We start from the raw sequence: 14170 nt of genomic DNA, 5'->3' as shown, positions 1-14170 counted from the left end.
GCACTGATTTTTCAAATTCTCTTATGGTACAGTCACCACATCATTCTAGTGTTGGGTTACAGGGCAGCATGAAGTCAGAGCCCTCCCCTAAACAGGAAATACAAACATTTATGAGGTTAAAACCAGGTCTAATCCTCTACAACAGAACCCCCTCACTGCATTTTCACAATTTTCTGTACTTAGATAACAGCAGCACTGCTGATTTCTTCACATTTTTTCTTCCTGGTTGTGCAAGAATTGGGACTAAACGAAGCACAGCAGGAAGTCTTCCACCTTGAGATCTCTAACCTCATTTCAGACATCCCAGAAAACTGGACAGGAAGAATTAACTTAAAACCAGAGTCAAGCAAAAATGTCAGACCTCTGTGTCTTAAGATTATGAAATAGAACTGTATGAATAACTTCTTTCAGTTCCTGTCTAAAGGGAAAAAGGATTTTTAAAAACTGAGATTAACAACTTATTTTCAGGGGTTTCATTTGACAAGATACTACTGATGTTTTGGAATTCATTAAAACAGAAGAAGTACTATAAACACACAGAATAATTTTAAAATGCAAACTTGAAATGTATTTCTTTAATAAATATAAAAATAACATACTTGAATAAATATAAAAATAACATACTTGGGCTTTTTCAGCTAAGTATCTTTCATGAAATAATTAAACATTTTGTTTATGGTTACCTGTCATTTGATGCCCAAATTTAACTTTTGGTAAATACAAATGTTGTGTGATTTTTTTTCCCCAACAAAATTTATAACTGAAAATGGCCTGAATTTCAAAACTGCCAAACACCTGCAGCAGCCTTTCCCTTCAATTACTTCTGTTTTGTGGCTTCTTAGTATTTATAGAAGCTGGTGTCTGTGTGCAGAAATACAATTTAGGATCCTAACATTTGTCATCTGGATTTTAAAACCTCATCTACAAGACAAAAGTCTACAAGACTGTGACAAAATGCAAATACATTCACATAAGTATTGTTATTCGCATAAAATCTGATAAATTTTAATGTTTTACATTTTCCAAGATTTAGTGACAAAAATTGGACACTTTTGCTTTGACAGGTATTTAATAGTAAAAGGATAAATTACATGATATACTTGATTTTTTTGCCCTTTCTCTGCATGCTTGCCAATAACCCAGTAACTAAAATGAATACACCGAAACTTGCTTTAAGTTATACTGGATTACTTTATACTTACAGGAGCTGACCAAGATCTAACTATGGAAGGATGGAAAGGATGGAAGGAAATTGGAATGTTGGTTCCTAGAGCTCTGTATCTTTTTTTCTCTTTTTTTTTCCCACCATTTTCTTGTAGATCTGTTTTTAAAAGATGTGCTCACCATTTTCAGAAAACAAACAAAACCACTAGCAAAGCGTTTGTGATTAATTTTTAATATTCCACTGGTTTTCATACATAGCATGAAGAAAAGTACTACTGCTCAGAACACAGAATTTCTAAATGCTTTTAAAGGACTACAAAACACCTTAATTTTTTTCTCTCACTATAGGCAGTCGTGCCAATTTTGGTTTTATTATATCCATGTGACGACATAGTTACCTATCAGTTGGCAAACAGGCACAGAGTACCTTAGCCTACCCTTACATTCAGCAAAATTAAGTAAAACCAGTATCAGTGCTGCCATAATAAAACAGACTGATTTCATTTTTTCCCAGTGAAGAATATGATTTTTTCCCATCCTCTCAAGTAAGGATGGAAGCAGACTCCTAATCTACCCCACAGTTTCATCCTTTAAATCAGAGACAGTATTGTAACTAGTCTCAAGCAATGATACTTATATGTTGTCCAAACCAGTTTTCCTTTAAAGTTCTAAGTAATATCTAAAGAAAAACAGTATTAGAAAGTCATGTTAACATGAAGAAAAGTAGGAGATGGGAAAATGTAAACAATAAGCCCCATAAAACTCATGAACAAACCAGTACATTTTGAATCACTCTTTGGTAACTGATGAAAAAAAGTGTTATGAGGCAAATCCTTCACTGGGTCACTCACTGGGGAGACTGGTAAAAATAAATTGCACAGTTCTAATTTTCCTAGCAGCTTCCATGCTATTCTTTGAAACTGAGTAAGAAACCCTTGGCCTAATCCCAAGAGGCAATCTATAGTAAATAGTGCACACTTAATGCCTAAGTTCCTTTTTAGCACCATTCAGACAGTGACTTCAGCCACACAGCTTAGTCATAGCAGACATTTTTGTGGTGAAAGCATTAAACCCACATGCAGCTCTCTTTCTGTGGCCACTGGGGGTCATGCTCCTTTCCCATTAGCTGAATAAATCATAAAGTCTGCCCAGACCACACAAGAAGCAAGGCTAGCAAGCCACAGGCAATGCCTACAGCCTGCTATTTCTTTTCAGAATTAAAAAAAAAAAAAAAAAAAAAAAAAAGGAGAAAAGAAAAACAGGAGAGAAACACAGCAAAACAGCTTAGCTTTAAGAAATTATTTGTTGGGTTTTTTTTCTAATTTGATCCTTTGAAGTCCACAGAGATCTGTTTATTTGTTTGTCTTTTAACCCAAGCAGCTACAGCAAAGAAGAAAAGCAGAGAAAAATAAAGAGTGGTTTGCAATTCTTTTGTCCTATGCTGCAACAGCAGAAGGTAAAAAATCCTGGTAGTCTCTTAAATAATAGAGGCTGTCATACAATACAGGACCTCATCAGATACCCACAGAAAACAAAACAGATGTTGATAGACAATACATAATATAGGACTCAGCAAGGAATAAAAATAGTGCATGATATTTTTCACATCAAATTAGTTATTCTGCCAATGAAAATTACAATAACTGAACAAGGTCTGGAAGTCTAGAAGTTGGTTCAAGTTCCCATCAATCAGGAAAGAAGATAAGAAGTAATTTTAAACATGGCCATTAGCATGCAGCTAATGAACATGAAGAAGATATGCTCGGCTCATTATGCTGAGGAGCCCTTTTAAAATATGTCAGGGTTTGGTACGTTTTAAAGAAAGTGCACTGAACAACTGGCAAGTAGAACATGCCCTGTTTCTCAAAGAATCCCAATGGGGCCAGCAGGAGGAGCATGTGGGAAGGTAGCCTTTCAATCTATGTTCTGTTCCATGATCTTGTCTAGATCATGCAGGGTTTAGAAAATAACATTTTCTAATTATTATATTTAATTAGAAAATTAAACATTTTCTAATTATAGCTAGAAAATAACATTTACATGCTTCGCTGTCTACATGCTGAAAAACTTTTTTGAGCAGGGAGGACAGCTGAATCAAAGATTGCTGGGTCTATTTACACACCGCCAGCTGAACCTTTGTTTTCTATCCTATTTTGTAGTGCTATTTTCAGTGCAATCTAGCGTATTTTTTAGCACAACAAAAAAGCACACCAGAAAAAAAATAATTAAAAAAAAAAACCCAAAGGACAACAGAAACAAAAAATAAAAAGAGGAAATAAAATTAAGTAAGCACCAGCTAGGGTCAGGTAAGCTTAGACCACAGTTTTGAAAGCTCTTTCAATCAGCTCTACCAGTAATCCTATATCCTTACCTGCAATATAACTTACTCTTTAGCTATTATAGTCCTCCTGAGCAAAGACAGACAATCATGCTGAATTGTGACAAATTATATGGTGGTTTTGAGATGTGAGCAAGCACGCACAAGGGAGTAGAGCAAGACCACTTAAATCCATTTCATTTGTGACTTAATAGTGTGGGTTAAAACTTCTGTGACCTTTGCCAAAGACATCTCACATCTGTGCAGGAGAAAAATCAAATCCCAAGTCTCAAAAGATTCCTACAAATAAGATATACAGTTTCTGACAGGTCACCCAAGGCACAGCCTGAATTTTATCATGGAATTCTTACTGATGGATTAAGTACCACTTTAACCAGAATAATAATAAATAAAAATCCCTCAGTGGAAAAATGTAGAACTGTGTAAAATTAAGGATGTCACTCATTCCAGTGGAACAGTTAGTTCTTAACATCTTCATACACATATTTTCCACACCAGTAGAAGAAATTCTTAGATTGCTCAGAGAGAACATCCTTCCTGAAATTGGAGTGCTTAAAAGATCTCTAATACTCGAGATTTCAGACTGATGCAGTTATCAAAAAAAAAAGTGAAGCACAACAGCCCAACTCCTTTCTGGATATTACAAGCCAAATTTTTAACCTTTTCCTCAGGCAAAACTTGTGTTGCTCTCACTGGGAGATTTGCCCGAGCAAGGATAGCAATATTAAACTCCACTAGCAGCAAGAAACAAGGATACGACTTCAATAATTTTAAAATGAAACCATATAAACATTCTTGTTTTGTCCAGCTGTGTATGAACATCAGCAACATAAAACATTTCATAGGCCTGTGTAATACAAGGATAGCTACAGATTCAAACTTGGCTACTTTCAAAACACCCTTACTTGTAATGAGCAAACACAAAGCAAACATTGTGAGGTTAAATTCCCTCTCCAGAATCTGGCATGGGTATGTGCTCTCCAGAATGTGGCATGAGCCCAGGATAAGGTAACGCAATATGTGTAAGGGGAGGGAAGAAAGGTTTTCTCAAGGCAAGCAGAAGGGAACCTAAAAGGTTCAAGTGAGGGAAAAAAGGCCAATCTCCCCCTCTCACTTTCCCCTTCTGCCTGAGTGCCATACTAAAGAAAGAGTAAGCATAGCTCATTGAAAGCTTTCAATTGAATTTACCTCTGCCATCCCAGTATACAGAAATTCTTTGTATTTTTCTCCCTTCTGCAAACAAAGAGACATGGAAATGTTTTAATCTTTAATAATATCATTGAATCATAGAATGTCCTGAATTGGAAAAGACGTAACAAAAACCATTGAGTCCATCTCCTGTCCCTGCACAGGACACCCCCAACATTCACACCGTGTGTCTGAGGGCGTTGTCCAAATGCTTCTTTACTGTTGTCAGGCTTGGGGCCATGACTGCTTCCCTGGGGAGTCTGGTCCAGTGCTCGACCACCCTCTGGGTGAGGAACCTTTTCCTAATGTCTAATCTCAACCTCCCCTGGCACATCTTCCTGCCATTCCCTCGGCTCCTATAATTGGTTGCTAGAGACAAGAGACCAGCACCTGTTCCTCCTCATTCCCTTGTGAGGAAGCAGAAGATTGCTATGAGGTCTCCGCTCAGTCTCAGATGTACTGATGAGAAAATGGACAAATGTTTGAGATAGCAAGGGTTACAGCACACACCTACCAGAACAATCACATTGATTTCCATTGTATATCATTATTTCTATTTTTGCAAATGACCTTAAGATTCAAGATGTTTGGGAATAGCAGTATCTCACAACTTATTCTCCATTGGTTTCTTTTGTACCAATGAGTGCTATCAACAGCAAAACACAATCATACAAATCCTATGAGACAGAATTTTTCCTGAGTAAATATGGGATCTTCCTTCCTCACTGATCAAATGCTATGAAACGCCTAAGCACATTAAAAGTCACTTTTTCAGGCAGCACAAACCAACCGCTGTAATACATTCTATAAAAGAATATAAGCATCTCCCATATGAGTAAAGGCTGAGAGAGCTGGCGCTGCATAACTTGGAGAAGAGAAGGCTCAGGAAGTGGGTGGGATGTGTGTTTTATCAATGCATATAAATATGTGGTGGGAGCATGCAAAGAAGATGGAGCTGGACTCTTTACAGTACTGCCCAGTGACAGGACAACGGGCACATGCTGAAATGCCAGAGGTTCCCTCTGAACATGAGGAAACAGTTTTACTAAGAGGGTGGCCAACCACGGGTGCAGGTTGCCCAGAGAGGCTGTGGAGTCTCCTTCGAGATAGTCAACAGCAGCCTGAACATGGTCCTGGGCAACTGGCTGTGGGTGGCCCTGCTTGACCCCTGGGTTGGACCAGATGACATTCAGGGGTCCCTTCAAGCCTCAACCATTCTGTGATTATGTTGATTAAAAAAAAAAACAAAAAAACCCCAAAAAAACAAAACCTGAAAAATTTCAGGTTTCCAGGTTGAGTTTGTGATACCTTTCCAGTTAAATACCTTTCCACTTTCAGGCCACAAATTCTAGACAAAACCACAGTATTACTAATTGTACTGAAGAAATCTGAAGGAGCACTCTTCCACATGTTGTGTGAATCGGCAAAGTCAGTCATAAAGGTTTATATTTTCTGTATTTTGAAATAAGAGATTAATAGAGTGGATATTTTTTGCACCTTACTATGAAAATCAGCTGACTCTGCAACAACGCCACAATATAAGAACGTTTTTCACTGTATAATTTTGTGTTAAGTGTGCCTAGGTGTACATTAAATTTCAAGTACTCTGACTACTATCTCATCACTATTTTCCAATGAACACAAGTGCACACACACATAAAATACAGCCTCTCCTTCCAGAAGAAGTCTTAAAAAACAAGAATAAAGCTAGGGGTGTGGTTATGACAAGATAGTACCAGCCACTCCTTTTTCAAAGATACTGATTTCACATTGAACTTGTGATACCCAAGATAAGGATATCTCAGGCTAACCATCTTCTCTGTTGTGCCTAATTGTTTAATTACTCTTTTGCTACCTTCCCCTGCACCCTCACCCTCCTTAACATTACAACAGTAAGAATTTTTTTTCATCTTAACTCTTGTTGATCTTGGGATTTTACTAACACGTTGATGAATTTAGGAAAACTGCTCAAAGCATGCTATTTGCAATATTATAGGCAGGTATATTCACAAAATATAGATGTATTCTTTAGTTATTACTGAACTATCTAGAACGGATGGGCAATATCCACAGATAACATGCACAGTGCTTCCATTAATTTCATAGAAAACTATGAGGATAAGGAGCATATAGAGCTGTGAAGTGCCATTTGCCTACATCCCATAAGACTAAACCATAAAATTTATTATCACAATGACTGATTATTTGATATTCTTGAATCTAAATGCTACTAGAGCTATACAAAGAGCTTGGTATATACCTCGGTAATATACCTTGGCATGCAATGGTAGATTAGGACTTATTAAAAGAAGACTAAAGTTGGCTACGTTAGATACTTGCCAAAGGTAGTAAGTTTTAAAAAATTGGTTTTCTTTCAAAACTGCAATACAAATGGATTAATTTTGTTTCTAAGACTGCTGCTGTAGACCAGATTCTAAAACTGTTACTCAAGAGTAAAAGGCATTTATACAAATACTTCTATTTTTGAAAATGCTCGTATAAGAACTGCTCCTTGAAAAGACAGCAGATTGTTCTTTCTTAATGCAAGAATTACAGTAATGTATCAGTTGATCAAATATTTTGCAGGGGAAAAAAATACATGGCATAAGCTATCTTGCCGAAATTGTCATAAAAAATCCTATTGGTTTAAAACATTCTTATCTAACTCTATTTTTCATTAGAGGTTTGCCACAAACTTAACATACAGTCTCTGCCGTGTCTTATTATGAATTGTTGCTGCTGCATCCCCTCTCCCATTTAAAATCACTTTAGTTAGAATGATATACGTTTTGAGCATTGGAGTATATTTGTAAAACTAGTAGTTGTGGTAACAAGACGAGGTTTACATGTCTGTCCACATCAGCACCATGTACTCAAGATGGATTTCAGCTGCCAAAAAGGTCAATCCAAACTGCTTGCACAAACCTGTCTTTATGCTCCTGTTTATTATGCTCCCATGTAGTAGATGTCTCGTGCACTAAAACAGTGCAGCCATATGTCAACATCTCTCTGGTGGTTCCGAATGTTCTAAACAAGAGCAAGGGTGCACTGAACCTCCCATGTAAACTTTATACAACAGATTCAGCAGAATTGTAATTATTTACAAAATGATGGCATGAGAAATCTCTGGATTTATATCTCACTTTAAAGTAACAGGGATTGTGTCCACATAATTCTTGAGTTCATGGTAGGTTTTTAATTTACTTTCTTATTTTGGGTATGATAAGATACAACTCAGCACTCTTTAAAAATCAATATCATTACTTTTTAAGTTATTAACATGTTTCTAAAGTGCAATTCTCTCTCATAATTTTTCTTCCTTTTTTTTCTTTTAATAAAGGCAATGTATTAAATTACAGATGAAGCTGTATATTCAGTTATTGGCACTACATGACACTTGTGTCTAGAATTCTAGTTATTCCCTGGATAGAAAGGAGTAAGGAAACAAGGACAGCACAGAATTCCCCCATCTGCAGAGGGCAAGTACAAAGCATGATTATTCGGCAAATTCCACTGTACTCAATTTTCAAGCTTCTCTCAAAGCCTGACATATTTGTCATTATGCCAGTTCTTCAACTGAAAAACAGACGATTTTGCCTTTTCCATTCCCCTTCATAGACAGATTGAACAGGCAACATATAGAGTCAGGCCTACCTGAAACAAACTACACTCAGGGATTCTGACCCCAACTGATACCACTTTTACAGGATTATACCTCGCTAGTCCTCCCATGCTCTGAACTTAGAATTTGTCCCTCTCCCAGTTCTACCTTCTTTTGCCATCTTCTTTTAAATATGTTTTTCTCTCCCCCAAACAGTACATGTACAATTAATCAATCTGCTTCTGTAAGATCAGACTAAGTGATTAAGTAAATACGACACCTTGTTTTTTAACTTAATTATTCCTCTTCTACAGATAGCCACAATGTTTATGAACATTTGCATCAACTGCTTTTCATCAACTTTAACATTTTCATATGCAATTAATGTATATTTTAAGTCATTCCTATGTAATGTATATTGAATTACCTTTACCCCATGTACAAAAGTCTTTGGTTGTTTTTTCTGCAAAGCTAATATATAATGAAATAATAATGATTATTTGTAATACAGTGCTTCTTGTCGTAGGATCTCCAATAATTGAGTATAATGAAGTATTTATTATTTCTAGTTCAGGACAAGCAAACAGTGCTAAATGGCTTCTCCAGAATCCAGGGCTTATGGTCCTCTACTGCAGTCACTCTCCTACTACAGTTTGTTATTTCTCTATGCTGGTGGGCCTTTTGCCTGACTTTAAGACAGTTAATAATGTAATTAAACAATTAAGATGATTGTCCTTAAATGATCAATTAAGACAGAATTCTAAACATGCTTCCTCATTTGGAATTTAGCCTACTTTCTATCTCCTTCTGTGTATCAAAGACAAGGCAGCTAGGCTAAATCCTGGCATCACTGCACTTCTTATATCATAGGGTTTATCCTAAGCTTATATGAACGTGGCAAGTGCTGTTTTTTCAGGGCTTGGGAAAACTTACAGCTATGCAGCCAATCAGTGCAGGTGACAGATGCATTGATTTAACATGAAGAAAAGATAATTTTTATTTCTTGCTGTACTCTCTCTACAATTACTTTCCTCAATACAAGGCAAATCCAACAAGTTCTAGAGTGGTAATGAATGTCCATGCTAAGCATCTGAAGTAACCTTCACAGACTTAATTAGAACACTCTATGTTAATTGCATTTGGACTGGAGCAATAAAAACCAAAGCCAGCGACAGCACAGTTACCGTACCTGTATTTAAATAATTACCAGGCAGAACTGAGCTGATAGAAATAGGCTACAGGGATCCTGTGATATGTCAATAAAACTGGCATGTCTAAAACATGTTTCATCTCTAATTGCAGATACTGCAATCTAATTTAAAAGGAATAATATTTAAATAAAAGATTACCCACTTAAACAAATTTTCTCTCCAAGCCTCCCTCTCTCAGTTTTAAGTCACTCTGTTTAGATCCTTTGCAGAACTGGTGTCTTTCTTTACTACTTTCATTCTGTATCATAAACATTCAGTGTTATTACAGACATCATGGTATCAAACTCCAAATAGTCTGATGTTTTAGGGGAAAAATTAGACTATTTAAAGTGATTATAACTTTCCACTTGATAGTTTAACATTCTACAATCATTACTGAGTCTGCAGGCACTGTTAACCTGTTCTGGTGAGACAAACATGTCTTTCCTAATGTTTACTGAAATATTGTAAATTACTTAACGTACAGCAGAGTACGTTTTTCTCAGTTAATCTAGATCTGTTCCCTGAGGGGCTATTTATTACATATGTATACAACCTGTCTGTAGAAGTGAAGTTAATGTAATATGACACAAGTAGCACACATTGTTTAAATGTGTTCCAGAAAGTTAGCAAATTTAGTTAAAAGAATACTTACAAGCTCTTCTGCCTGGAAAACAATGAGGAAAAGGGTTCTAAATATTAAACACTGCTGTTCACTGTAGGTGGCCAATTAATACACTGTATCCAAGCTGGAACAAATCCTTCAAATATATACATAAAGCATATAATCTCTTATCTGCTTAGGCATTATCAAATTTTTAACAAATCCTAGTAACTTCAAACACAGCTTTAATGGGATGTAGTATTAAAACATGCAAAGTAAAGAGCAGAGTTTTTAAGAACATAATCTGTTTTAGAATGTTTCAAGAGAAGTGCTTTGAAATGCAATTATAATCTTAACCCATGAGTAAATGTGTGCCATCTTGAAGAATTATGTTACATGAATTAATATATAGAGAGATAGTCTCATGTTCCTAACACCTATCACAACTTGAAAATGGGGGTTTAGGCAGAAGTATCTTGAGATGGTTCTAATGGGTAGCTATGTTTGAACACAGGAGCACATTTATAGTTACAAGTTTGGTCCCTGTAAATGTTTTATTTGATGATGAGAGAGAGACTTTACCTCAGAGAAAATTCGAGTAGGATTTTATCACTACTCTAGCCCTGATGAATAGTCAGAACATATTTTAACAGAATCTATCTGTATTTTTGGGTCTTCATCTTACTAACCTAAAATTAAACCAATAAATCTTTTCCTCGGGGTACAAAAGGGTCAGCGTGAGTTGCTGCCCTCAGACTGTCTCAGCTTTCTCTTACACCTATAGTGAAATCTCCTATTCCAAAGGCTACACTTCCAGTTTCTTATGAGTATGCTGAACATGAGTTTCTCACACTGGTTTGGTTTCTTTTTGTTCTAGTTTACAGTCCTCATCTGCACAACTGACACAAATGAGACCTATTTTGAAAACAGCAACATGGGTTTAAGATCTGTTCTATTATTTTGAAGACAAAGTGACAAACTGTTACAGGTCACAGAATCACAGGATCATTTAGGTTGGAAAAGACCTTCAAGAAGCTCAGTATGTTCTGTACAGATAAGCACAGTTCAGACTCACTGTTTTCTGTTCTGAGAAAAAAATTATTTACCTGGTAAATTAGATTTCCCTTCTTTTCCCGAAATATGTTGCAATTCTCAATTAAGAAAAGAAATGGACTCTATGCACGTGATGCAAGCCTTGTACTTTAATATAATAAGCAAACTTTTAGACTATTTACAGACCACCCTGTTAAAGAATGTCAGTGAACTCAGTGAAGATGATCTTTGTAGTGCTTTGATGTTAAAAGGAAAATCAAAAGCAGTGGGTTTTGGCCATATATGGTAACTGTTGCAAGGTGTGATTTTGATCTGTATTCAGTGAAGAGCGATGGTCAGATGAAAAAAAGAAAAGACACAGAAATATAATTGAAATTTAGGTAGAATTTAGGCTATCATGAAAAGGCTACAACCAAATATAACAAAACTTGAAAGGCACCTCGGTTTTCATTTTTAAGAGTCTTGAGAGCTTTCATTGCTACTTTCGTGCCTCCCTTTAAAAACATGAGTTACCACAGGGCAGCTCAGACCTTAGTTCCTGCCTAACCATGAGCATCCTTGGGATCTACGACAATGCAGTTTGTACACATTCTAGATTAGGTTCCAAAAACAACGCAATAATAACTACAGGTTTGTTTGTTTGTTTGTTTGTTTTAAAATATGGCAAAGGGTTAGGCTAAAACTTCTTTTTATTAACAGTTCAGCACTTGCAGAATCCTTTATAAATGAAGGTGGTAGAGTTTCAGCTCCATCCTCTGCCTAGAAGGATTAAAATTGCTGTAGGTTGCTTGCTTGCAAGGGAAGTTACCGCTGCATGGTAGAAAATAAAGACATGCATAAGTGGGGAGCAACAAGTAGTGGTCAACAGCTTGATGTCCAGAGCGAAACCTGTGACAAGTGGTGTCCCTCAGGGGTCCATACTGGGATCAGTGCTGTTTATTTTCATCAGTTACATCAGCAACGAGATTGAGTGCACCCTCAGCAAGTCTGCAGATTACACCAAGCCAAGTGGTGCAGTTCTTATGCCAAAAGGACGGGGTGTCATGCAAAGGGACCTGCTGGAGCAGTGAGCCTGTGAGAACCTTATGAAATTCAACAAGGCCAAGTGCAAGGTCCTACATCTGGGTCAGGGCGATCTGTGGTTTTAATACACGATGGGGGGTGATGTGATTGAGAGCAGCCCTGTGGAGAAGGACTTGTGGGTGCTCATTTATGAGAAGCTCGACATGGGCCAGCAAGGTGTGCTCACAGCCCAGAAAGCCAACCATATCCTGGGCTGTATCATAAGAAGCGTAGCCAGCAGGTCAAGGGAGGCAATTCTTCTCTACTCTGCTCTCAGCTCTGGAATTCCAACTTAAGAAGGATATGGAGCTGTTGGAACGGGTTCAGAGGAGAGCTACGAAAATGATCAGAGGTCTGGAGCACCTCCCATATGAGGACAGGATGAGACACTTGGGGTTGTTCAGCCTGGAGAAGAGAAGGCTCTAGTGAGACCTGGTAGCAGCCTTCCAGTATCTGAAGGTGGTGTACAGGAAAGCTAGGGAGAAACTTTTTACAAAGAAAAAAGTCATTTTCTTTTCAGGAAGAAATTCTTCACAATGAAGGTAGTGAGACACTAGCACAAGTTGCCCACGGAGGTTGTGGCTGCCCCATCCCTGGAAGTGTTCAAGGCCAGGCTGGATGGGGCATTGAGCAGCCTGATCTGGTGGGAGGTGTCCCTGCCCATGGCAGGGGGGTTGGAACTGGATGATCTTTAAAGTTTCTTCCAATTCAAACCATTCTATGAGGAGCGGCTGAGGGAGCTGGGGTTGTTTAGTCTGAAGACGAGGAGGCTGAGGGGAGACCTTATCACTTCCTACAACTAGCTGAAAGGAGGTTGTAGAGAGGTGGGCATTGGTCTCTCCTCCCAAGTGACAGGTGATAGGACAAGGTGGAATGTCCGCAAGCTGCACCAGGGAAGGTTCAGACTGGACTTTAGGAAAAAATTTTTCACCAAAAGGGTCATCAGGCACTGGCAGAGGCTGCCCAGGGAGGTGGTTGAGTCATCATCCCTGGAGGGATTTAAAAGACGGGTAGACAAGGTACTTAAGGATATGGTTTAGTGGCAGATAGGAATGGTTGGACTCAATGATCTCAGAGGTCTTTTCCAACCTGGTGAGGTGGTCATGGCCGTTGGAAAATTCAAAGTAAAAAACCAAAAATCTACTGAACTTTAATCTGTGAAGACTTCGGAAGCTTATATTGGGAGAGAGAGTTCTGCTGTGAAGTTCTAACAGAAGAAAGTGGTTATTTCTCAAACACCTTTAGGCAGGATTCAACATTTATCTGTGCCTTCACCACTCTCTACTGAATAACTAGATACTCAGTGGCTCTGGTGCCTTCCAAGGCCTCACTCACTACACACAATATTACTTTTTAAAACCTACTGTGCTTGTCATATATAAAAAAGTGACACATTGCAGAACATCAGAATGGCAGTATGGGGTAGTGAGCTCTGGCCTCTTTTTAGATCTGGCCCTTACTGTGGAGTGACATTGCTTGTATCTTCATATCTCTGTGTTTTTTTGAAACATAACACATCCTGTTTAGATTTGCAAGTGCCACGCTATCATTCACTATGTATTTCCTGGTGTTAGCACTACTTGAAGATCTTTTTTCCTAATTAAGTGTCTTGAATAGGAGAGGGAGAAGACCTTAAAGTGAAGACTATTGTTTTCCTCTTCAAATTAGTAAGCAAGCAATTTTCTGTTCTTTTTTTTTTAATTTTTGCTAGAAAGATTACACTATTTGTTCCATCTTGTACTACACAACATGCTGATTTAAGCTATAATTATTACAAATATTTACATATTTTTCTACATCTACAGTAGCTTTGTTCTAAAGGGAGTACTGGGGATGTCAAGTATCCAAAAAGAAACAATCCTTTTTGCAGCCTGTATAAAGCAGTAAAAATGAAGAATTGTGCGGTAATCTGCACTAGTTTTGGAGTGCGTCTAAAATGCATACAAGACTACAGATTCCAAAATAGAATC

The sequence above is a fragment of the Cuculus canorus genome, chromosome 4 (genome assembly GCF_017976375.1).
Source record: "Cuculus canorus isolate bCucCan1 chromosome 4, bCucCan1.pri, whole genome shotgun sequence".
In the NCBI taxonomy this organism is placed as follows: domain Eukaryota; kingdom Metazoa; phylum Chordata; class Aves; order Cuculiformes; family Cuculidae; genus Cuculus; species Cuculus canorus.
Note: the sequence above shows the minus strand (reverse complement) of the source record.